Raw genomic sequence first — 24,223 nt, 5'->3', positions numbered from 1 at the left:
GAAACAAGCGCCCCCTCTTCTCGCGCGTTTTGCACGTTCGAGTGGTTTTAATGCGGCTCCTTCGTACACGGTGCTGATCTTTTGGAAAGCAGGAGGCAAAACTGACACGTTCACATACCGGGAGTCAAACCCGGGCCGCCTGGGTGAAAACCAGGAATCCTAACCACTAGACCATATGGGAGCACACACCCCCGCTGTTCCGGGCATCATGCAAGCAAACTACATAAATATGAGAAAACACGCAAGAGAGTTGTCACTCAGAGTGTCGAAGGGTCGATGTATACTGGGGCTCAGTTGAAATGCAACGTCAGGACTTTTCCGAATTAGGTCACACGAAGAGAGCACAGCCTTTTCCACCCTACCATGTGTGTATCGGTAACTCGCCGTGATCGTATAGTGGTCAGTACTTTGCGTTGTGGCCGCAACAACCCCGGTTCGAATCCGGGTCACGGCAGAATAGGGGCGTCTGCTTTTACTACTTGCGCGAATGAAGGCAAAAAAAAGCCAATCGATGTGAACGAACGGCGCTTTACAGAGGAGTACTGCCTGACTGGATCGTTGATGAACGACAGAGGCCACTCCGACCTCTTCTCGGTTTTCTTCAACGACTTACTAAGGATCTTCTTCACATTCGCCCATGCAGGGGAAGCCAGTTTCACCAAAGCAAACGCAGGAAAGTGCATTTCAAGCAGAGACCAGGAGGGACTTGTTTACACCGAGAGTGGTCGGAGAATGGAACAATGCGCCCAGCCCTGTTGCTGGAGCCGATTCTTGATGAGATCTTGGGCTCACTGGATGCTAATCTTTCTGTTGTTCTTGCAGGTCCTGCGCTGCTTTTGAGCCGACAGAGCTCGTCCTGGTCTGTCGGCACAGCCCAATTGCAAATGATCGGCTCCGCGTACAGAAGGAACGTGCGTTTGGTACAAGAGTGCATGAAGGCACCGGAAATACATTGGGAACAAATGACCGGTCGCTCAAGACCTCTGTGAAGTACAGGAGCGTGCAACAAGAGGCTGTTTCCGCCCGGTCTCGGACCGGGGACCTTTCGCGTGTTAGGCGAACGTGATAGCCGCTACACTACGGAAACCTGCAGGGACCGCTGCTGGTGTCTCGCTTGCGTTTCGGGCTGAGAATGGGAAGCGTCACTTTAGGCAGGGGGCGCTGGAAAGAGGAACAAAGGGCGCGATGAAACAAAATGCCGAAACCCGGGATCGAACCAGGGACCTTTAGATCTTCAGTCTAACGCTCTCCCAACTGAGCTATTTCGGCAGGGCACAGAGCCCACAGCCACCTGCTCCAGCCTTCCTGTATTGCGGCATGAGCGCACCAAGAGGAGCTGGAGAGTGTTGCAGGAACGTCACTCAGAAGGAAAGCCACCCAGCTGCGCCCTCTGAGCTCTGTCCAGAGCATCTTCCTCGCATGGACTCCTGCCTGCGACGGGCAGGAAACAATTAGCAATAACAGAACAGCACCCCATGGGTGTCTCATGACCACACCTTAGGTTGTGACACGTGCAGGTGTGAGGGGTTGCCGGGCTACTCTGGAGCAGAGCTTCGGCGGAGGGGGGGCGGGAAAGCAGACAAAGAGGTGACACCTCAAGGTCTGCACGATCACAGCTCTCCGCCGCCCCAGGCTTCCGCTCGATAAGCTACTGGACACACCCGCCCCTCCTCACACAGACCGTGGAAAAGCCCCCGAGTGGGAGGGCTCTCTCTTCCTCCCAGGAGCTCTTGGACACGACGCACAGACAGAGCGCAGGGAGCCGCCGCCTGCAAACATGGCTCCAGGCAGGACTCCACTCCGCAGGAGCCGCAGAGCAGAGGAGATGGGGGCAGCTTAGTTCCTGTGCAGAGACCTGAGCTGTTGTTGCTGCGGACGCTGTCTTTTCTGTTCTCGGGGTAGGAGTGAATGTTGAGTTGCCCTTAGAAATGAAGCAGAGCACTTCAACGGCACGGGTGTGTGTGTGTGCGTGCGCCCTGGTGATTCTGGGAGACAGATCGAACCTGGGCTAAAAGAGAGGGGGCTTAGCCCTCTTCCATTTGCTAGTTCAGAGTTGTACAACCCATTTGTATCTGCTAGGCGGCGCAGTCGTCGTGCACAAAGAACGCTTTGAAAAGCGTCAAAAGCAAGTCATTCCGAGTTGGTCGTTTGTGTTTTCCGTTCAGACGCGAAATGCTGAAATGATCTCTCGGCTCCTCGGTTGTCATTTCTGCTCCGTAAAGGAATCACAGCACGCGTCGCCTTCCAGCACGCTGGGTCGGGACACGATGCCGGGGATCGAAGGGTGTGATGTCTTCCTCGTTAGTATAGTGGCAAGTATCCCCGCCTGTCACGCGGGAGACCGGGGTTCGATTCCCCGATGGGGAGTAGAAAGCTTTTCTTTTACCTCCTTAGAGAAAGGACTGCCTTTCACTTCTCTGTTTTCTTTCACAGCGTCGTGCACCTTTTCATTGCTCTCGCTTTCAGAGCCTCCGCACGGCACACGACTCGACATCAGAAAACACATTGAAGTGAAAGCAGAAAGCGCTGCGACATGCACTGTGCAGATCCCGCCACACTAAGAGGTGAGTGGGTCTGTTCGATGCACAAAGAATGCTTTGATAAGCGTCAAAGGCAAGTCATTCCGAGTTGGTCGTTTGTGTTTTCTGTTCAGACGCGAAATGCTGAAATGATCTCTCGGCTCCTCGGTTGTCATTTCTGCTCCGTAAAGAAATCACAGCACGCGTCGGCTTCCAGCACGGTGGGTCGGGACACGATGCCGGGGGTCGGAGAGAGCGATGTCTTCCTCGTTAGTATAGTGGTGATTATCCCCACCTGTCACGCGGGAGACTGGGGTACATCAGGACGCGCATTGGAGTGAAAGCAGGATGCGCTGCGACATGCACTGTGCAGATCCCGCCACACTAAGAGGTGAGTGGGTCTGTGCGATCACAGCGCTAGGCGAATCCCCAATCCCCTTTTGTGCGTGGGGACAAAAGAAGCCGGTCTGTTTCCGTCCAGTTTCGAACCAGGGACTTTTCGCGTGGGAGGCAAACGTGATAACCACTACACTACGGAAACGGTAGCAAACCCTTCCCAGCGGCCCAGTGCTGAGCTTCGCCAATGCGATTCAGCTGCTTCCAGTGCCTTTATTGGAGTGCGCTGATGGACCGTGCTCTCTCTCCAGAGACCAGCACGCCTGTCATGGACGGAGCAGGAAAAGCGGCGCCACATTCTACAGCCCTCTCCACGCAATCGACGAAATCGGGCTACTGAAGTGGAGAAAATCGCCTCTCCAGAAAGTGCAAATATCATCTTGGAGAGTATAAATCCTATTGCCGAAGGTCAGCCCTGTCTACCAGAGTAACCCTCCCACCTCCTGCAGCGATGATCAGCTCGTCTCACACGCGAGAAGTCTTCGGTTGGAAACAAGCGCCCCCTCTTCTCGCGCGTTTTGCACGTTCGAGTGGTTTTAATGCGGCTCCTTCGTACACGGTGCTGATCTTTTGGAAAGCAGGAGGCAAAACTGACACGTTCCCATGCCGGGAGTCAAACCCGGGCCGCCTGGGTGAAAACCAGGAATCCTAACCGCTAGACCATATGGGAGCACACACCCCCGCTGTTCCGGGCATCATGCAAGCAAACTACATAAATATGAGAAAACACGCAAGAGAGTTGTCACTCAGAGTGTCGAAGGGTCGATGTATACTGGGGCTCAGTTGAAACGCAACGTCAGGACTTTTCCGAATTAGGTCACACGAAGAGAGCACAGCCTTTTCCGCCCTACCATGTGTGTATCGGTAACTCGCCGTGATCGTATAGTGGTCAGTACTTTGCGTTGTGGCCGCAACAACCCCGGTTCGAATCCGGGTCACGGCAGAATAGGGGCGTCTGCTTTTACTACTTGCGCGAATGAAGGCAAAAAAAAGCCAATGGATGTGAACGAACGGCGCTTTACAGAGGAGTACTGCCTGACTGGATCGTTGATGAACGACAGAGGCCACTCCGACCTCTTCTCGGTTTTCTTCAACGACTTACTAAGGATCTTCTTCACATTCGCCCATGCAGGGGAAGCCAGTTACACCAAAGCAAACGCAGGAAAGTGCATTTCAAGCAGAGACCAGGAGGGACTTGTTTACACCGAGAGTGGTCGGAGAATGGAACAATGCGCCCAGCCCTGTTGCTGGAGCCGATTCTTGATGAGATCTTGGGCTCACTGGATGCTAATCTTTCTGTTGTTCTTGCAGGTCCTGCGCTGCTTTTGAGCCGACAGAGCTCGTCCTGGTCTGTCGGCACAGCCCAATTGCAAATGATCGGCTCCGCGTACAGAAGGAACGTGCGTTTGGTACAAGAGTGCATGAAGGCACCGGAAATACATTGGGAACAAATGACCGGTCGCTCAAGACCTCTGTGAAGTACAGGAGCGTGCAACAAGAGGCTGTTTCCGCCCGGTCTCGAACCGGGGACCTTTCGCGTGTTAGGCGAACGTGATAGCCGCTACACTACGGAAACCTGCAGGGACCGTTGCTGGTGTCTCGCTTGCGTTTCGGGCTGAGAAAGGGAAGCGTCACTTTAGGCAGGGGGCGCTGGAGAGAGGAACAAAGGGCGCGATGAAACAAAACGCCGAAACCCGAGATCGAACCAGGGACCTTTAGATCTTCAGTCTAACGCTCTCCCAACTGAGCTATTTCGGCAGTGCACAGAGCCCACAGCCACCTGCTCCAGCCTTCCTGTATTGCGGCATGAGCGCACCAAGAGGAGCTGGAGAGTGTTGCAGGAACGTCACTCAGAAGGAAAGCCACCCAGCTGCGCCCTCTGAGCTCTGTCCAGAGCATCTTCCTCGCATGGACTCCTGCCTGCGACGGGCAGGAAACAATTAGCAAGAACAGAACAGCACCCCATGGGTGTCTCATGACCACACCTTAGGTTGTGACACGTGCAGGTGTGAGGGGTTGCCGGGCTACTCTGGAGCAGAGCTTGGGCGGAGGGGGGGCGGGAAAGCAGACAAAGAGGTGACACCTCAAGGTCTGCACGATCACAGCTCTCCGCCGCCCCAGGCTTCCGCTCGATAAGCTACTGGACACACCCGCCCCTCCTCACACAGACCGTGGAAAAGCCCCCGAGTGGGAGGGCTCTCTCTTCCTCCCAGGAGCTCTTGGACACGACGCACAGACAGAGCGCGGGGAGCCGCCGCCTGCAAACATGGCTCCAGGCAGGACTCCACTCCGCAGGAGCCGCAGAGCAGAGGAGATGGGGGCAGCTTAGTTCCTGTGCAGAGACCTGAGCTGTTGTTGCTGCGGACGCTGTCTTTTCTATTCTCGGGGTAGGAGTGAATGTTGAGTTGCCCTTAGAAATGAAGCAGAGCACTTCAACGGCACGGGTGTGTGTGTGTGCGTGCGCCCTGGTGATTCTGGGAGACAGATCGAACCTGGGCTAAAAGAGAGGGGGCTTAGCCCTCTTCCATTTGCTAGTTCAGAGTTGTACAACCCATTTGTATCTGCTAGGCGGCGCAGTCGTCGTGCACAAAGAACGCTTTGAAAAGCGTCAAAAGCAAGTCATTCCGAGTTGGTCGTTTGTGTTTTCCGTTCAGACGCGAAATGCTGAAATGATCTCTCGGCTCCTCGGTTGTCATTTCTGCTCCGTAAAGGAATCACAGCACGCGTCGCCTTCCAGCACGCTGGGTCGGGACACGATGCCGGGGATCGAAGGATGTGACGTCTTCCTCGTTAGTATAGTGGCAAGTATCCCCGCCTGTCACGCGGGAGACCGGGGTTCGATTCCCCGACGGGGAGTAGAAAGCTCTTCTTTTACCTCCTTAGAGAAAGGACTGCCTTTCACTTCTCTGTTTTCTTTCACAGCGTCGTGCACCTTTTCATTGCTCTCGCTTTCAGAGCCTCCGCACGGCACACGACTCGACATCAGAAAGCACATTGAAGTGAAAGCAGGAAGCGCTGCGACATGCACTGTGCAGATCCCGCCACACTAAGAGGTGAGTGGGTCTGTTCGATGCACAAAGAACGCTTTGATAAGCGTCAAAGGCAAGTCATTCCGAGTTGGTCGTTTGTGTTTTCTGTTCAGACGCGAAATGCTGAAATGATCTCTCGGCTCCTCGGTTGTCATTTCTGCTCCGTAAAGAAATCACAGCACGCGTCGGCTTCCAGCACGGTGGGTCGGGACACGATGCCGGGGGTCGGAGAGAGCGATGTCTTCCTCGTTAGTATAGTGGTGATTATCCCCACCTGTCACGCGGGAGACTGGGGTACATCAGGACGCGCATTGGAGTGAAAGCAGGATGCGCTGCGACATGCACTGTGCAGATCCCGCCACACTAAGAGGTGAGTGGGTCTGTGCGATCACAGCGCTAGGCGAATCCCCAATCCCCTTTTGTGCGTGGCGACAAAGGAAGCCGGTCTGTTTCCGCCCAGTTTCGAACCAGGGACTTTTCGCGTGGGAGGCAAACGTGATAACCACTACACTACGGAAACGGTAGCAAACCCTTCCCAGCGGCCCAGTGCTGAGCTTCGCCAATGCGATTCAGCTGCTTCCAGTGCCTTTATTGGAGTGCGCTGATGGACCGTGCTCTCTCTCCAGAGACCAGCACGCCTGTCATGGACGGAGCAGGAAAAGCGGCGCCACATTCTACAGCCCTCTCCACGCAATCGACGAAATCGGGCTACTGAAGTGGAGAAAATCGCCTCTCCAGAAAGTGCAAATATCATCTTGGAGAGTATAAATCCTATTGCCGAAGGTCAGCCCTGTCTACCAGAGTAACCCTCCCACCTCCTGCAGCGATGATCAGCTCGTCTCACACGCGAGAAGTCTTCGGTTGGAAACAAGCGCCCCCTCTTCTCGCGCGTTTTGCACGTTCGAGTGGTTTTAATGCGGCTCCTTCGTACACGGTGCTGATCTTTTGGAAAGCAGGAGGCAAAACTGACACGTTCACATACCGGGAGTCAAACCCGGGCCGCCTGGGTGAAAACCAGGAATCCTAACCACTAGACCATATGGGAGCACACAACCCCGCTGTTCCGGGCATCATGCAAGCAAACTACATAAATATGAGAAAACACGCAAGAGAGTTGTCACTCAGAGTGTCGAAGGGTCGATGTATACTGGGGCTCAGTTGAAATGCAACGTCAGGACTTTTCCGAATTAGGTCACACGAAGAGAGCACAGCCTTTTCCACCCTACCATGTGTGTATCGGTAACTCGCCGTGATCGTATAGTGGTCAGTACTTTGCGTTGTGGCCGCAACAACCCCGGTTCGAATCCGGGTCACGGCAGAATAGGGGCGTCTGCTTTTACTACTTGCGCGAATGAAGGCAAAAAAAAGCCAATCGATGTGAACGAACGGCGCTTTACAGAGGAGTACTGCCTGACTGGATCGTTGATGAACGACAGAGGCCACTCCGACCTCTTCTCGGTTTTCTTCAACGACTTACTAAGGATCTTCTTCACATTCGCCCATGCAGGGGAAGCCAGTTTCACCAAAGCAAACGCAGGAAAGTGCATTTCAAGCAGAGACCAGGAGGGACTTGTTTACACCGAGAGTGGTCGGAGAATGGAACAATGCGCCCAGCCCTGTTGCTGGAGCCGATTCTTGATGAGATCTTGGGCTCACTGGATGCTAATCTTTCTGTTGTTCTTGCAGGTCCTGCGCTGCTTTTGAGCCGACAGAGCTCGTCCTGGTCTGTCGGCACAGCCCAATTGCAAATGATCGGCTCCGCGTACAGAAGGAACGTGCGTTTGGTACAAGAGTGCATGAAGGCACCGGAAATACATTGGGAACAAATGACCGGTCGCTCAAGACCTCTGTGAAGTACAGGAGCGTGCAACAAGAGGCTGTTTCCGCCCGGTCTCGGACCGGGGACCTTTCGCGTGTTAGGCGAACGTGATAGCCGCTACACTACGGAAACCTGCAGGGACCGCTGCTGGTGTCTCGCTTGCGTTTCGGGCTGAGAATGGGAAGCGTCACTTTAGGCAGGGGGCGCTGGAAAGAGGAACAAAGGGCGCGATGAAACAAAATGCCGAAACCCGGGATCGAACCAGGGACCTTTAGATCTTCAGTTTAACGCTCTCCCAACTGAGCTATTTCGGCAGTGCACAGAGCCCACAGCCACCTGCTCCAGCCTTCCTGTGTTGCGGCATGAGCGCACCAAGAGGAGCGGGAGAGTGTTGCAGGAACGTCACTCAGAAGGAAAGCCACCCAGCTGCGCCCTCTGAGCTCTGTCCAGCGCATCTTCCTCGCATGGACTCCTGCCTGCGACGGGCAGGAAACAATTAGCAAGAACAGAACAGCACCCCATGGGTGTCTCATGACCACACCTTAGGTTGTGACACGTGCAGGTGTGAGGGGTTGCCGGGCTACTCTGGAGCAGAGCTTGGGCGGAGGGGGGGCGGGAAAGCAGACAAAGAGGTGACACCTCAAGGTCTGCACGATCACAGCTCTCCGCCGCCCCAGGCTTCCGCTCGATAAGCTACTGGACACACCCGCCCCTCCTCACACAGACCGTGGAAAAGCCCCCGAGTGGGAGGGCTCTCTCTTCCTCCCAGGAGCTCTTGGACACGACGCACAGACAGAGCGCGGGGAGCCGCCGCCTGCAAACACGGCTCCAGGCAGGACTCCACTCCACAGGAGCCGCAGAGCAGAGGAGATGGGGGCAGCTTAGTTCCTGTGCAGAGACCTGAGCTGTTGTTGCTGCGGACGCTGTCTTTTCTGTTCTCGGGGTAGGAGTGAATGTTGAGTTGCCCTTAGAAATGAAGCAGAGCACTTCAACGGCACGGGTGTGTGTGTGTGCGTGCGCCCTGGTGATTCTGGGAGACAGATCGAACCTGGGCTAAAAGAGAGGGGGCTTAGCCCTCTTCCATTTGCTAGTTCAGAGTTGTACAACCCATTTGTATCTGCTAGGCGGCGCAGTCGTCGTGCACAAAGAACGCTTTGAAAAGCGTCAAAAGCAAGTCATTCCGAGTTGGTCGTTTGTGTTTTCCGTTCAGACGCGAAATGCTGAAATGATCTCTCGGCTCCTCGGTTGTCATTTCTGCTCCGTAAAGGAATCACAGCACGCGTCGCCTTCCAGCACGCTGGGTCGGGACACGATGCCGGGGATCGAAGGGTGTGATGTCTTCCTCGTTAGTATAGTGGCAAGTATCCCCGCCTGTCACGCGGGAGACCGGGGTTCGATTCCCCGACGGGGAGTAGAAAGCTTTACTTTTACCTCCTTAGAGAAAGGACTGCCTTTCACTTCTCTGTTTTCTTTCACAGCGTCGTGCACCTTTTCATTGCTCTCGCTTTCAGAGCCTCCGCACGGCACACGACTCGACATCAGAAAGCACATTGAAGTGAAAGCAGGAAGCGCTGCGACATGCACTGTGCAGATCCCGCCACACTAAGAGGTGAGTGGGTCTGTTCGATGCACAAAGAACGCTTTGATAAGCGTCAAAGGCAAGTCATTCCGAGTTGGTCGTTTGAGTTTTCTGTTCAGACGCGAAATGCTGAAATGATCTCTCGGCTCCTCGGTTGTCATTTCTGCTCCGTAAAGAAATCACAGCACGCGTCGGCTTCCAGCACGGTGGGTCGGGACACGATACCGGGGGTCGAAGGGTGTGATGTCTTCCTCGTTAGTATAGTGGCAAGTATCCCCGCCTGTCACGCAGGAGACCGGGGTTTGATTCCCCGACGGGGAGTAAAAAGCTTTTCTTTTACCTCCTTAGAGAAAGGACTGCCTTTCACTTCTCTGTTTTCTTTCACAGCGTCGTGCACCTTTTCATTGCTCTCGCTTTCAGAGCCTCCGCACGGCACACGACTCGACATCAGAAAGCACATTGAAGTGAAAGCAGGAAGCGCTGCGACATGCACTGTGCAGATCCCGCCACACTAAGAGGTGAGTGGGTCTGTTCGATGCACAAAGAACGCTTTGATAAGCGTCAAAGGCAAGTCATTCCGAGTTGGTCGTTTGTGTTTTCTGTTCAGACGCGAAATGCTGAAATGATCTCTCGGCTCCTCGGTTGTCATTTCTGCTCCGTAAAGAAATCACAGCACGCGTCGGCTTCCAGCACGGTGGGTCGGGACACGATGCCGGGGGTCGGAGAGAGCGATGTCTTCCTCGTTAGTATAGTGGTGATTATCCCCACCTGTCACGCGGGAGACTGGGGTACATCAGGACGCGCATTGGAGTGAAAGCAGGATGCGCTGCGACATGCACTGTGCAGATCCCGCCACACTTAGAGGTGAGTGGGTCTGTGCGATCACAGCGCTAGGCGAATCCCCAATCCCCTTTTGTGCGTGGCGACAAAAGAAGCCGGTCTGTTTCCGCCCAGTTTCGAACCAGGGACTTTTCGCGTGTGAGGCAAACGTGATAACCACTACACTACGGAAACGGTAGCAAACCCTTCCCAGCGGCCCAGTGCTGAGCTTCGCCAATGCGATTCAGCTGCTTCCAGTGCCTTTATTGGAGTGCGCTGATGGACCGTGCTCTCTCTCCAGAGACCAGCACGCCTGTCATGGACGGAGCAGGAAAAGCGGCGCCACATTCTACAGCCCTCTCCACGCAATCGACGAAATCGGGCTACTGAAGTGGAGAAAATCGCCTCTCCAGAAAGTGCAAATATCATCTTGGAGAGTATAAATCCTATTGCCGAAGGTCAGCCCTGTCTACCAGAGTAACCCTCCCACCTCCTGCAGCGATGATCAGCTCGTCTCTCACGCGAGAAGTCTTCGGTTGGAAACAAGCGCCCCCTCTTCTCGCGCGTTTTGCACGTTCGAGTGGTTTTAATGCGGCTCCTTCGTACACGGTGCTGATCTTTTGGAAAGCAGGAGGCAAAACTGACACGTTCCCATACCGGGAGTCAAACCCGGGCCGCCTGGGTGAAAACCAGGAATCCTAACCACTAGACCATATGGGAGCACACAACCCCGCTGTTCCGGGCATCATGCAAGCAAACTACATAAATATGAGAAAACACGCAAGAGAGTTGTCACTCAGAGTGTCGAAGGGTCGATGTATACTGGGGCTCAGTTGAAATGCAACGTCAGGACTTTTCCGAATTAGGTCACACGAAGAGAGCACAGCCTTTTCCGCCCTACCATGGGTGTATCGGTAACTCGCCGTGATCGTATAGTGGTCAGTACTTTGCGTTGTGGCCGCAACAACCCCGGTTCGAATCCGGGTCACGGCAGAATAGGGGCGTCTGCTTTTACTACTTGCGCGAATGAAGGCAAAAAAAAGCCAATCGATGTGAACGAACGGCGCTTTACAGAGGAGTACTGCCTGACTGGATCGTTGATGAACGACAGAGGCCACTCCGACCTCTTCTCGGTTTTCTTCAATGACTTACTAAGGATCTTCTTCACATTCGCCCATGCAGGGGAAGCCAGTTACACCAAAGCAAACGCAGGAAAGTGCATTTCAAGCAGAGACCAGGAGGGACTTGTTTACACCGAGAGTGGTCGGAGAATGGAACAATGCGCCCAGCCCTGTTGCTGGAGCCGATTCTTGATGAGATCTTGGGCTCACTGGATGCTAATCTTTCTGTTGTTCTTGCAGGTCCTGCGCTGCTTTTGAGCCGACAGAGCTCGTCCTGGTCTGTCGGCACAGCCCAATTGCAAATGATCGGCTCCGCGTACAGAAGGAACGTGCGTTTGGTACAAGAGTGCATGAAGGCACCGGAAATACATTGGGAACAAATGACCGGTCGCTCAAGACCTCTGTGAAGTACAGGAGCGTGCAACAAGAGGCTGTTTCCGCCCGGTCTCGAACCGGGGACCTTTCGCGTGTTAAGCGAACGTGATAGCCGCTACACTACGGAAACAGTGGGAAAAGGGGTCCCCCGGCAGTTAGTATTCAACTTCACAGCATTAGTGCTCGAGAATTCAATTGTTATCCCAACCAGTTGATATCAATTTAATTCCAAAGGTTATGTACTTGTTTTGAGTATCTAATGTAGAAGTTGTAAACAAGTTCAATTACGATACGGTCTAAATGAATGATATACCGAACTTATGTCCTCTTGATATATGTAACTTTTTGTAACTGAATGAATTTATATCTTTTGTATTCTGATAACCCTTACGATAAGATCTGTTAGGTTTACATGCATATTCTATATAATAATAAATGCATCCTCGTGTATTAGTACCTGTGTGTGCGTTGTTTGAGTTATATCGCATGGTTAGATTCTAAGACCATTAAAATAATCAATTTTGTGATTTACTGCCACAATTAATAATTGTCCCAGTAAATGCCCAAACCCCTACAGAACTGGTGCTTTGTGAGAGCACACTACAACAGTGTGTGATCTCCTGTCCCAGCCTGAGGAGCAGACAGCGAGCCTGTCTCTCAATAATACTAATAATACAGTGTGTGATCTCCTATCCCAGCCTGGGAAACTGTGAGTCAGCCACTCAATAATTATAATACAGTGTGATCTACTGTCCCAGCTTGAGGAACACACAGTGAGCCTGTTTCTCAATAATAATAATACAGTGTGTGACCTCCTGTCCCAGCTTAGGGAACAGTGAACTAGACTCTCAATAATAATAATACAGTGTGATCTCCTGTCCCAGCCTGAGGAACAGTGAGCCTGTCTCTCAATAATAATAATACAGTGTGTGACCTCCTGTTCCAGTTTGGGGAACAGAGAACTAGACTCTCAATGATAATAATACAATGTGATCTACTGTCCCAGCCTGAGGAACAGTGAGTTTATCTGTCAATAATAATAATACAGTGTGATCTCCTGTCCCAGCCTGAGGAACAGTGAGCTAGTCTCTCAATAATAATAATAATACAGTGTGATCTCCTGTCCCAGCCTGAGGAACAGTGAGCCTGTCTCTCAATAATAATAATACAGTGTGTGATCTCCTGTCCCAGCCTGAGGAACAGACAGTGAACCTGTCTCTCAATAATGATAATAATACAGTGTGTGGCCTCCTGTCCCAGCCTGAGGAAGAGACAGTGAGCATGTCTCTCAACAATAATATTAATAAACTGTGTGATCTCCTGTCCCAGTCTGAGGAACAGACAGTGAGCCTGTCTCTCAATAATAATAATACAGAACGTGATCTCCTGTCCCATCATAAGGAATAGACAGTGAACCTGTCTCTCAGTAATAATACAGTGTGTGATCTTCTGTCCCAGTCTAGGGAATTGAAAGTGAGCCTGTCTCTCAGTAATAATAATATAGTGTGTGATCCACTGTCCCAGCCTGAGGAACAGACAGTCAGCCCGTCTCTCAATAATAATAATACAGTGTGTGATATCCTGTCCCAGCCTGAGGAACAGACAGGAGTGAGCCAGTCTCTGAGTAATAATAAAGCAGATTATGATCTGCTGTCCCAGCCTAAGGAACAATCAGGAAAGAGCAGGTCTCTCGATAATAATAATACAGTGTGTGATCTCCTGTCCCAGCCTGAGGAACAGACAGTGAGCCTGTCTCTCAATAATAATAATATAGTGTGTGACCTCCTGTCCCAGCCTGAGAAACAGACAGTGTGCCTATCTCACAATAATAATAATACAGTGTGTGACCTCCTGTCCCAGCCTGGGGAACTGTGTGCCAGACTCTCAATAATAATAATACAGTGTGATCTCATGTCCCAGCCTCAGGTACAGTGAGCCTGTCTCTCAATAATAATAATCCAGTGTGATACTTCCTGTCCCAGCCAGAGGAACAGACAGTGAGCCTGTCTCTCAATAATAATAATACAGTGTGTATTATTGTGTATTATTATTTCTCAGCCTGAAGAACAGTGAGCCTGTCTCTCAATAATAATAATACAGTGTGTCATCTCCTGTCCAAGCCTGAGGAACAGTGAGCTTGTCTCTCAATAATAATAATACAGTGTGATCTCCTGCCCCAGCCTGAAGAACAGTAAACCTGTCTCTCAATAACAATAATCCAGTGTGTGATCTCCAGTCCTGAGGAACAGACAGTGATCCTGTCTCTCAATAATAATAACCTAGTGTGGAATGTCCTGTCCCAGTCTGAGGAACAAACAATGAGCATGTCTCTCAATAATAATAGAATAGTGTGTGATCTCCAGTCCCAGCCAGAGGAACAGACATTGAGCCTGTCTCTCAATTATAATAATACAGTGTGTGACCTCCTATCCCAGCCTGAGGAACAGACAGTGAGCCTGTCTCTCAATAATAATAATACAGTGTGTGACCTCCTCTCCCAGCCTGGTGAACACTGAGCCAGACTCTCAGTCATAATAATACAGTGTGATCTACTGACTCAGCCTGAGGAACAGTGAGCTTGTCTCTCAATAATAATAATACAGTGTGATCTCCTGTCCATGCCTGGAATACAGACAGTAAACCTGTCTCTCAATAATAATAATCCAGTGTGTGACTTCCTGTCCCAGCCTGAGGATCAGACAGTGAGCCTGTCTCTCAATAATAATAATACAGTGTGTCATCTCCTGTTCCAGCCTGAGGAACAGACAGTGAGCCTGTCTCTCAATCATAATAATACAGTGTGTGACCTCCTGTCCCAGCCTGGGGAACAGTGAGCCAGACTCTCAGTCATAATAATACAGTGTGATCTACTGTCCCAGCCTGAGGAACAGTGAGCTTGTCTCTCAATAATAATAATACAGTATGGTCTCCTGTCCCAGCCTGAGGAACAGAAAGTGAGCCTGTCTCTCAATAATAATAATAATACAGTGTGTGACTTCCTGTCCCAGCCTCAGGAACAGCGAGCCTGTTTCTCAATAATAATAATACAGTGTGTCATCTCCTGTCCCAGCCTGAGGAACAGTGAGCTTGTCTCTTAATAATAATAATACAGTGTGATCTCCTGTCTTAGCCTGAGGAACAGACAGTGAACCTGTCTCTCAATAATAATAACCTTGTGTGGAATGTCCTGTCCCAGTCTTAGGAACAAACAGTGAGCATGTCTCTCAATAATAATAATATAGTGTGTGACCTCCTGTCCCAGCCTGAGAAACAGCGAGCCTGTCTCTCAATAATAATAATAGTGTGTCATCTCCTGTCCAAGCCTGAGGAACAGTGAGCCTGACTCTCAATAATAATAATACAGTGTGTGATCTCCTGTCTTAGCCTGAGGAACAGACAGTGAACCTGTCTCTCAATAATAATAACCTTGTGTGGAATGTCCTGTCCCAGTCTGAGGAGCAAACAGTGAGCATGTCTCTCAATAATAATAGAACAGAGTGTGATCTCCAGTCCCAGCAAGAGGAACAGACAGTGAGCCTATATCTCAATAATAATAATACAGTGCGTGATCACCTGTACTAGCCTGAGGAACAGACAGTGAACCTGTCTCTCAATAATAATAATACAGTGTGTGACCTCCTGTCCTAGCCTGAGGAAGAGACAGTGAACCTCTCTGTCAGTAATAATAATACAGTGTGTGATCTCCTGTCCCAGCCCAAAAGAAGAGACAGTGAGCCAATCTCTCAATAATAATAATACAGTGTGTGATCTCCTGTCCCAGCCTGAGGAACAGACAGTGAACCTGTCTCTCAATAATAATAATAATACAGTGTGTGACCTCCTCTCCCAGCTTGAGGAACAGACAGTAAGCCTCTCTCTCATTAATAATAATAAAGTGTGTGACCTCCTGTCCCAGCCTGAGGAACAGCGAGCCTGTCTCTCAATAATAACAATACAGTGTGTCATCTCCTGTCCCAGCCTGAGGAAAGTGAGCTTGTCTCTTAATAATAATAATAATAATACAGTGTGATCTCCTGTCCCAGCCTGAGTAACAGTGAACCTGTCTCTCAATAATAATAATACAGTGTGTGACCTCCATTTCCAGCCTGAGGAAGAGACAGTGAACCTCTCTATCAGTAGTAATAATACAGTGTGTGATCTCCTGTCCCAGCCCTAAAGAAGAGACAGTGAGCCTGTCTCTCAATCATAATAATACAGTGTGTGATCTCCTGTCTCAGCCTGGGGAACAGACAGTAAACCTGTCTCTCAATAATAATAATACAGTGTGTGACCTCCATTTCCAGCCTGAGGAAGAGACAGTGAACCTCTCTATCAGTAGTAATAATACAGTGTGTGATCTCCTGTCCCAGCCCTAAAGAAGAGACAGTGAGCCTGTCTCTCAATCATAATAATACAGTGTGTGATCTCCTGTCTCAGCCTGAGGAACAGACAGTGATCCTGTCTCTCAATAATAATACCCTAGTGTGGAATGTCCTGTCCCAGTCTGAGGATCAAGCAATGAGCATGTCACTCAGTAATAATAGAATAGTGCGTGATCTCCTGCAATATTCTGAGGAACAGACAGTGAGCCTGTCTCTCAATAATAATAATACAGTGTGTGACCTCCTATCCCAGCCTGAGGAACAGACAGTGAGCCTGTCTCTCAATAATAATAATACAGTGTGTGACCTCCTGTCCCAGCCTGGGGAAGAGACAGTGAGCCTGCCACTCAATAATAATATTACAGTGTGTGATCTCCTTTCCCAGCCAGGGATCAGACAGTAAATCTGTCTCATAATAATAGTAATCCACTGTCTTAGCCTGAGGAACAGACAGTGATCCTGTCTCTCAATAATAATAAAAATACAGTGTGTGACGTCCTGTCCCAGCCTGAGGAACAGACAGTGAGCCTGTCTCTCAATAATAATAATAATACAGTGTGTGACCTCCTGTCCCAGCCTGAGGAACAGACAGTGAGCCTGTCTCTCAATAATAATCAGTGTGTGACTTCCTGTCCCAGCCTGAGGAACAGACAGTGAGCCTGTCTCTCAATAATAATAATACAGTGTGTGTCCTCCTGTCCCAGCTTGGGGAACAGTAAGCCAGACTCTCAACAATAATAATACAGTGTGATCTACTGTCCCAGCCTGAGGAACAGTGAGCTTGTCTCTCAATAATAATAATACAGTTTGATCTCCTGTCCCAGCCTGAGGAACAGACAGTGAGCCTCTCTCTCAATAATAATAATAAAGTGTGTGACCTCCTGTCCCAGCCTGAGGAACAGCGAGCCCGTCTCTTAATAATAATAATACAGTGTGATCTCCTGTCCCAGCCTGAGGAACAGTGAGCCCGACTCTCAATAATAATAATACAGTGTGTGATCTCCTGTCTTAGCCTGAGGAACTGACAGTGAACCTGTCTCTCAATAATAATAACCTTGTGTGGAATGTCCTGTCCCAGTCTGAGGAGAAAACAGCGAGCATGTCTCTCAGTAATAATAGAACAGTGTGTGATCTCCAGTCCCCGCAAGAGGAACAGACAGTGAGCCTATATCTCAATAATAATAATACAGTGCGTGACCTCCTGTCCCAGCCTGAGGAAGAGACAGTGAACCTCTCTGTCAGTAATAATAATACAGTGTGTGATCTCCTGTCCCAGCCCAAAAGAAGGGACAGTGAGCCTATCTCTCAATAATAATAATACAGTGTGTGATCTCCTGTCCCAGCCTGAGGAACAGACAGTGAACCTGTCTCTCAATAATAATAATAATACAGTGTGTGACCTCCTGTCCCAGCCTGAGGAACAGACTGTGAGCCTGTCTCTCAATAATAATAATACAGTGTGTGACTTCCTGTCCCAGCATGAGGAACAGACAGTGAGCCTCTCTCTCAATAATAATAATAAGGTGTGTGACCTCCTGTCCCAGCCTGAGGAACAGCGAGCCTGTCTCTCAATAACAATAATACAGTGCGTGATCACCTGTACTAGCCTGAGGAACAGACAGTGAACCTGTCTCTCAATAATAATAATAATACAGTTTGTGACCTCCTGTCCCAGCCCAAAAGAAGAGACAGTGAGCCTATCTCTCAATAATAATAATACAGTGTGTGATCTCCTGTCCCAGCCTGAGGAACAGACAGTGAACCTGTCTCTCAATAATAATAATAATACAGTGTGTGACCTCCTGTCCCAGCCTGAGGAACAGACAGTGAGCCAGTCTCTCAATAATAATAATACAGTGTGTGACTTCCTGTCCCAGCATGAGGAACAGACAGTGAGCCTCTCTCTCAATAATAATAATAAGGTGTGTGACCTCCTGTCCCAGCCTGAGGAACAGCGAGCCTGTCTCTCAATAATAATAATACAGTGTGTCATCACCTGTCCCAGCCTTAGGAACAGTGAGCTTGTCTCTTAATAATAATAATACAGTGTGATCTCTTATCCCAACCTGAGGAACAGTGAGCTTGTCTCTTAATAATAATAATACAGTGTGATCTCTTATCCCAACCTGAGGAACAGTGAGCCTGACTCTCAATAATAATAATACAGTGTGTGATCTCCTGTCTTAGCCTGAGGAACAGACAGTGAACCTGTCTCTCAATAATAATAACCTTGTGTGGAATGTCCTGTCCCAGTCTGAGGAACAAACAGTGAGCATTTCTCTCAATAATAATAGAACTGTGTGATCTTTAGTCCCAGCAAGAGGAACAGACAGTGAGCCTATATCTCAATAACAATAATACAGTGCGTGATCACCTGTACTAGCCTGAGGAACAGACAGTGAGCCTGTCTCTCAATAATAATAATACAGTGTGTGACTTCCTGTCCCAGCATGAGTAACAGACAGTGAACCTCTCTCTCAATAATAATAATAAAGTGTGTTACCTCCTTTCCCAGCCTGAGGAACAGCGAGCCTGTCTCTCAATAATAATAATACAGTGTGTCACCTCCTGTCCCAGCCTGAGGAACAGTGAGCTTGTCTCTTAATAATAATAATACAGTGTGATCTCCTGTCCCAGCCTGAGGAACAGTGAGCCTGACTCTCAATAATAATAATACAGTGTGTGATCTCCTGTCTTAGCCTGAGGAACAGACAGTGAACCTGTCTCTCAATAATAATAACCTTGTGTGGAATGTACTGTCCCAGTCTGAGGAACAAACAGTGAGCATGTCTCTCAATAATAATAGAACAGTGTGTGATCTCCAGTCCCAGCAAGAGGAACAGACAGTGAGCCTATATCTCAATAATAATAATACAGTGCGTGATCACCTGTACTAGCCTGAGGAACAGACAGTGAACCTGTCTCTCAATAATAATAATACAGTGTGATCTCCTGTCCCAGCCTGAGGAACAGGCAGTGAGCCTGTCTCTCAATAATAATAATACAGTTTGTGATCTCCTGTCCCAGCCCAAAGGAAGAAACAGTGAGCCTATCTCTCAATAATATTAATAAACTGTGTGATCTCCTGTCCCAGCCTGAGACACAGACAGTGAGCCTCTCTCTCAATAATAATAATACAGAGTGTGATCTCCTGTCCCAGTCTGGGGAACAGAAAGTGAGCCTGTCTCTCAGTAATAATAATATAGTGTGTGATCCACTGTCCTAGCCTGGGGAACAGACAGTCAGCCCGTCTCTCATTAATAATAATACAGTGTGTGATCTCCTGTCCCAACCTGAGGAACAGATAGGAGTGAGCCGGTTTCTCAATAATAATAAAGCAGATTATGATCTCCTGTCCCAGCCTAAGGAACAGTCAGGAAAGAGCAGGTCTCTCGATAATAATAATACAGTGTGTGATCTCCTGTCCTAGCCTGAGGAACAGACAGTGAGCCTGTCTCTCAATAATAATAATACAGTGTGTGACTTCCTGTCCAAGCCTGAGGAACAGACTGTGAGCCAGTCTCTCAAAATAATAAAAATACAGTGTGTGACCTCCTGTCCCAGCCTGAGGAAGAGACAGTGAGCCTGCCTCTCAATTATAATAATACAGTGTGTGACCTCCTGCCCCAGCCTGGGGAACAGTGAGCCAGACTCTCAATAATAATAATACAGTGTGATCTCCTGTCCCAGCCTGAGGAACAGTGAGTCTGTCTCTCAATAATACAAATACAGTGTGTGATCTTCTGTCCCAGCCTGAGGAACAGACAGTGAGTCTTTCCCTCATTAATAATAATACAGTGTGTGACTTCCTGTCCAAGCCTGAGGAACAGAGAGTGAGCCTTTCCCTCAATAAGAATAATACAGTGTGTGACCTCCTGTCCTAGCCTGAGGAACAGACAGTGAGCCTGTCTCTCAATAATAATAATACAGTGTGTGACCTCCTGTCCCAGCCTGGGGAACAGTGAGCCAGACTCTCAATAATAATAATACAGTGTGATCTCCTGTCGCAGCCTGAGGAACAGTGAGCCTGTCTCTCAATAATAAAAATACAGTTTGTGATCTCCTGTCCCAGCCTGAGGAACAGACAGTGAGCCTGTCTCTCAATAATAATAATACAGTGTGTGATGTCCTGTCCCAGCCCAAAGGAAGAGACAGTAAGCCTATCTCTCAATTATATTAATAAACTGTTTGATCTCCTGTCCTAGCCTGAGATACAGACAGTGAGCCTGTCTCTCAGTAATAATAATAAAGAGTGTGATCCACTGTCCCAGCCTGGGGAACAGACAGTCAGCCCGTCTCTCAATAATAAAAAAACAGTTTGTGATCTCCTGTCCCAGCCTGAGGAACAGACAGTGAGCCTGTCTCTCAATAATAATAATAATAATAATTATAATAATAATAATAGAGTGTGTGACCACCGACAATGGCCACAAAGCCGGGGAATGGCACCTGTAAAGTGTTAATTGGGGCACAGGAACAGCCCGTCTTGTCTCGGGGGCCGGCTTCAAAGACAATACAGCAAACACAACGGGGCAGGGGAAGAAGACGACACGACACATGCAGGTACATTCAGTTCCGGCCGGAACGAGTCATTTGTCAGTGTTTTCAAGTGCTGGGAGCCGAGTAATCCTTCGCTTGTATCGTTTCTCCCCGGTGACTAGATCTCACCCTGCGACTCTCGACTGGGCTCACCCACGGCAGCCCAGCAGGTGTGAGCCTAGCTGGCACCCGGATGGGAGATTCCCCCCAGAAAAGCTCAGGTTGCTGCTGCTCCTGCAAGAGGTGTGACTGGGACCAGTAGGGAGCGCTCACCCTGCGGTCTGTGTGGCTTTCTTATGCCCCAGCATCCTGATGGCAACACTCTGCTGCACAAACAGGCGCCGCTCTTCGGGGGAGGCGTAAAACCGAGGTCCCGACCCTCCTTGGCCATTAAGAAATTCCAAGGCGTCTCTCAAAAAGAGATGCCGGAGGTGTCACTCTGGTGTTAGTGTTCCCCTTTACCAATCAGTCGGGGTCTCCTCCTAATCAGCGTCTCATATGTAACAATCAATGACGAGGCCCTCCTGTCCTGCGATATTGTACTTGTCTCCTGGCCGCTGGCTGGCGCCGTGAGATTTAGTCCTTGCGCAAGAGACCGGGGGCAGAGCGCGAACGCGGTCCCCCGCCCCCCGCAAAGTGTGCGCTCCAGGTTCCCTCTCGGGGCTCTGCAACACAGCGGAAAGGCAGCGAGAAGGAACCTCTTGCTCTGACGCCGCAAGGCCACAAGAGGGCGGAGGCGCCGCGCGCCCGGCCGACGTGTTGGACTGGTGCGCTTTATGTGCTGAAATAAACACGCGACAGCCCAGAAATGTTTTCAGAGTGCTGTGCACTGGAGGTTTTTGTCTTGTGAAGACTTGCCTTGTGCTCCTCCGTGCAGTTTGTTTGTCCTCCTCCAGTGCGAGACAAGCCAACACTAGGGAGCACATTCGCCAACATCCAGGCACGCAATGCGATTTGGAATGAAGCTCCTTTCCAAAGAGTTGCACACGATCGATCCTTCAGTCCTGCTCGGGGAGCACGGAGCCCCAGCCACACACAGCTTCAAGTAGCGAGTCAGGCGCCACTGCTTTCACTTGCGGCCACACCACCCTCAACGCGCCCGATCTCGTCTGATCTCAGAAGCTAAGCAGGGTCGGGTCTCGTTAGTACTTGGATGGGAGACCGCCTGGGAATACCTGGTGCTGCAAGCTTTTGCTCTCTCGGCCAGCAGGGGTCGCCATTGGTGCCGTAGGCTTTGGGAGGAAAACCTGGAGGATGGAAAGGTGATCTATAGCCTCATCTCTAGAGATGTTTTGTTGCTATGGCATGTGTGTGACCCATATAAAAAAAACCCCGTTTGTAAAACGAATATCGAAGCTGCCTCGAAATCTACAAATGAAGATGAGTCGATAAACCACTTGTTTTTCGTACAACTATACATATATTCATTTATTACTGATTTCATTCATTGAGCACGGATACAATAGAGGTACAGCCATTCACTGTTTGACATGTCTGCACTGGTACAGAACCTAGCAATCAGAAAATGGGTGAAACTGTCTTTAGAATTAGCATACAGTACCGAGGTCCCCATGACCAAATAAAGGCTAACCTCGATAATCAGCCTAAATAATGCAGACTACAGCAAAACAACTGACTTTGAAAAGGGAATGAATGTCCGGAACCAGCTTGAAATGCCTCTCCGGACCTCTAACTAAAAGAAACCGAGAACCAGCAGTATCATCGACTCCTTTCGAACTGGGATCCTATCGCAGCCACGCAGTTCGTGGTGTCGTAACTCTTCCATATCTGATATTGGACCAAGCACATCAGATATAATCTTTGATATAATCTTAGTGTCCACATTATTATACATCTCTGTAAAGTTCTTATATACTAAAGCATTATTCATTTGTTTAAAACACTTCTGCAATGACAGTCTCTCCACTCTAACAGAACAAGGCCTTATTATCATCAAGCGCTGTAGGAGCTGCTGTTGTTCCTCCCTGTCCTAACTCTGTGTGTGACTCAGTACTGTTCTCTTCAGGTACATCAGTCTGCTGATCTGCAGGGTCAATCAACTGAGGATCCACATCCTGCTTTTTAAGATTAAATGCATACAGTTGTTTTTTGTGATTTTGTACAGAGTCACAGTCAAGTTCTTTACAACCTTGTCTAATATTGTTAGTATCTAGATTATTAATCTTCTTTGTAAAGTCCTCAGCTACTAAGAGCCCAGGTGTCTCACTCTCCGGCTCTGCCTTCATCATGGGCACAGAGTCCAGATCCTTGACACTCTGTCTGCTGTCTGTGTGCTGCTCACTGAGTGCTTCTTTCTCTTCTGCAGCAGTGAGCTCTGTCTCCTGCATCAGACTGGAGCCCCACTCCCCCTCACTGTGCTGCTGTTCAAGAGGAGCCCTTTCCCCAGCTTCAGGGAGAGCACTGGCCTCTGACCCTGAAAACACAGGAGAAGAGAATAAAACCTTTAATGTGATCTTAGAGGAGAATTCAAAAGGAAATAATATTCATACATAAGAGGCTTAAAAATTTAATTTTGAGATAGCAAGGAAATATCATCAATAACCTTGTCTAAATTAAATTGTCAAAGCTCATTTTTTAAACTAGATATACACCAAGTAGTCAAACACACTTGAGTTGCCTGAACATAGATAACGTGAAAAGGAACTGAAAATAATAAAATAATTTTCATCCTAGTTTCTGTCCGGGTGAGGTTCTGAATCCAACAAAAGGAAATGTTCAGCCACAGTGATCAGAAAAGCATGAACTGCAGATGCAGAACAAGACTTGTTCTCCTACAAATGAAAGGGATTTTATAGCACCTAGATAGACTAGCACAGAGCACTTGTCACCCCAATATTCACAAACTGAGTGGATGCTACAGTTCACTGACACTGCACCGAGACACAGGAGAAAACATGCAAGATGGGGCCGACAGGGAAGGCTGCCGTCCTGCGAGCTCCCATTCGTCCTTGTCTATTTTTTTATTTTTTGTTGTTTTTCGTACTGCTAACTGCACATACTGCTTGCTCAGTGATTAGTTATAACCGACAAACACTTATAAACATAAGATCGAATATTGGCACAGTTAAATCTACACCAATAATTACTGCCGACTATCTGGACTGTGGTGTCTCACCTGTACCTGTACTGGGAAGAAGACGGCATCATAGGAAGAGGGGTAAACGGGCAGGCGTTCTGGTAAGATTGAGGCAACGCAGCAAATCGCTCCCAGCCCCGAGTATACTTCTTGCTAATGTTCAGTCACTGGACAATAAACTGGGTGAACAGAGAGCAAGACTTACTTTCCAACGGGACATCAAGAACAGCAATGTGCTGGCATTAACTGAAACCTGGCTTGACCCGTCTGTTCCGGACTCTGCTATCCTCCCGGGAGGATTTTCTGTTCACCGTCAGGACAGAACAACGGATTCGGGTAAGAGCAAAGGGGGCGGGGTATGCTTCATGGTAAACAATTCCTGGTGTACAGACGTGGAGATTATTTCAACATCTTGCTCTACACATCTTGAACATTTGACAATAAAATGTCGCCCTTTCTATCTCCCGAGGGAGTTCACATCGGTAGTTCTCACAGTGGTGTATATTCCACCACAGGCAAATTACACAAAGGCACTGGATGAACTACAC

The 24,223-nt window shown here is 49.3% G+C and overlaps 10 non-coding genes and 1 pseudogene across 10 annotated transcripts; 7 read left to right on the top strand and 4 right to left on the bottom strand.

Moving 5' to 3' along the window:
• The first annotated feature begins 382 nt into the window (after nt 1–382).
• trnah-gug (transfer RNA histidin (anticodon GUG)) lies at nt 383–454 on the top strand. Its single transcript has one exon. It is a non-coding gene; the product is annotated as a tRNA-His (tRNA).
• A 742-nt stretch (nt 455–1,196) lies between these two features.
• trnaf-gaa (transfer RNA phenylalanine (anticodon GAA)) lies at nt 1,197–1,269 on the bottom strand. The gene has a single exon. It is a non-coding gene; the product is annotated as a tRNA-Phe (tRNA).
• Nucleotides 1,270–3,786: 2,517 nt separating this feature from the next.
• Nucleotides 3,787–3,858, top strand: trnah-gug (transfer RNA histidin (anticodon GUG)). The gene has a single exon. It is a non-coding gene; the product is annotated as a tRNA-His (tRNA).
• Nucleotides 3,859–4,418: 560 nt separating this feature from the next.
• On the bottom strand, nt 4,419–4,491 carry trnav-aac (transfer RNA valine (anticodon AAC)). The gene has a single exon. It is a non-coding gene; the product is annotated as a tRNA-Val (tRNA).
• A 1,208-nt stretch (nt 4,492–5,699) lies between these two features.
• trnad-guc (transfer RNA aspartic acid (anticodon GUC)) lies at nt 5,700–5,771 on the top strand. The gene has a single exon. It is a non-coding gene; the product is annotated as a tRNA-Asp (tRNA).
• A 620-nt stretch (nt 5,772–6,391) lies between these two features.
• trnag-ccc (transfer RNA glycine (anticodon CCC)) lies at nt 6,392–6,464 on the bottom strand. The gene has a single exon. It is a non-coding gene; the product is annotated as a tRNA-Gly (tRNA).
• A 726-nt stretch (nt 6,465–7,190) lies between these two features.
• trnah-gug (transfer RNA histidin (anticodon GUG)) lies at nt 7,191–7,262 on the top strand. Its single transcript has one exon. It is a non-coding gene; the product is annotated as a tRNA-His (tRNA).
• A 1,841-nt stretch (nt 7,263–9,103) lies between these two features.
• Nucleotides 9,104–9,175, top strand: trnad-guc (transfer RNA aspartic acid (anticodon GUC)). The gene has a single exon. It is a non-coding gene; the product is annotated as a tRNA-Asp (tRNA).
• A 1,634-nt stretch (nt 9,176–10,809) lies between these two features.
• trnae-uuc (transfer RNA glutamic acid (anticodon UUC)) lies at nt 10,810–10,881 on the bottom strand. Its single transcript has one exon. It is a non-coding gene; the product is annotated as a tRNA-Glu (tRNA).
• Nucleotides 10,882–11,082: 201 nt separating this feature from the next.
• On the top strand, nt 11,083–11,154 carry trnah-gug (transfer RNA histidin (anticodon GUG)). Its single transcript has one exon. It is a non-coding gene; the product is annotated as a tRNA-His (tRNA).
• A 10,495-nt stretch (nt 11,155–21,649) lies between these two features.
• Nucleotides 21,650–21,768, top strand: LOC148809158 (5S ribosomal RNA; annotated as a pseudogene).
• Nucleotides 21,769–24,223: the final 2,455 nt, after the last annotated feature.

This window comes from Atractosteus spatula, unplaced genomic scaffold (assembly GCF_055471065.1).
Source record: "Atractosteus spatula isolate fAtrSpa1 unplaced genomic scaffold, fAtrSpa1.hap1 Scaffold_159, whole genome shotgun sequence".
Classification (NCBI taxonomy): domain Eukaryota; kingdom Metazoa; phylum Chordata; class Actinopteri; order Semionotiformes; family Lepisosteidae; genus Atractosteus; species Atractosteus spatula.
This window is presented reverse-complemented; position numbering and strand designations above follow the sequence as displayed.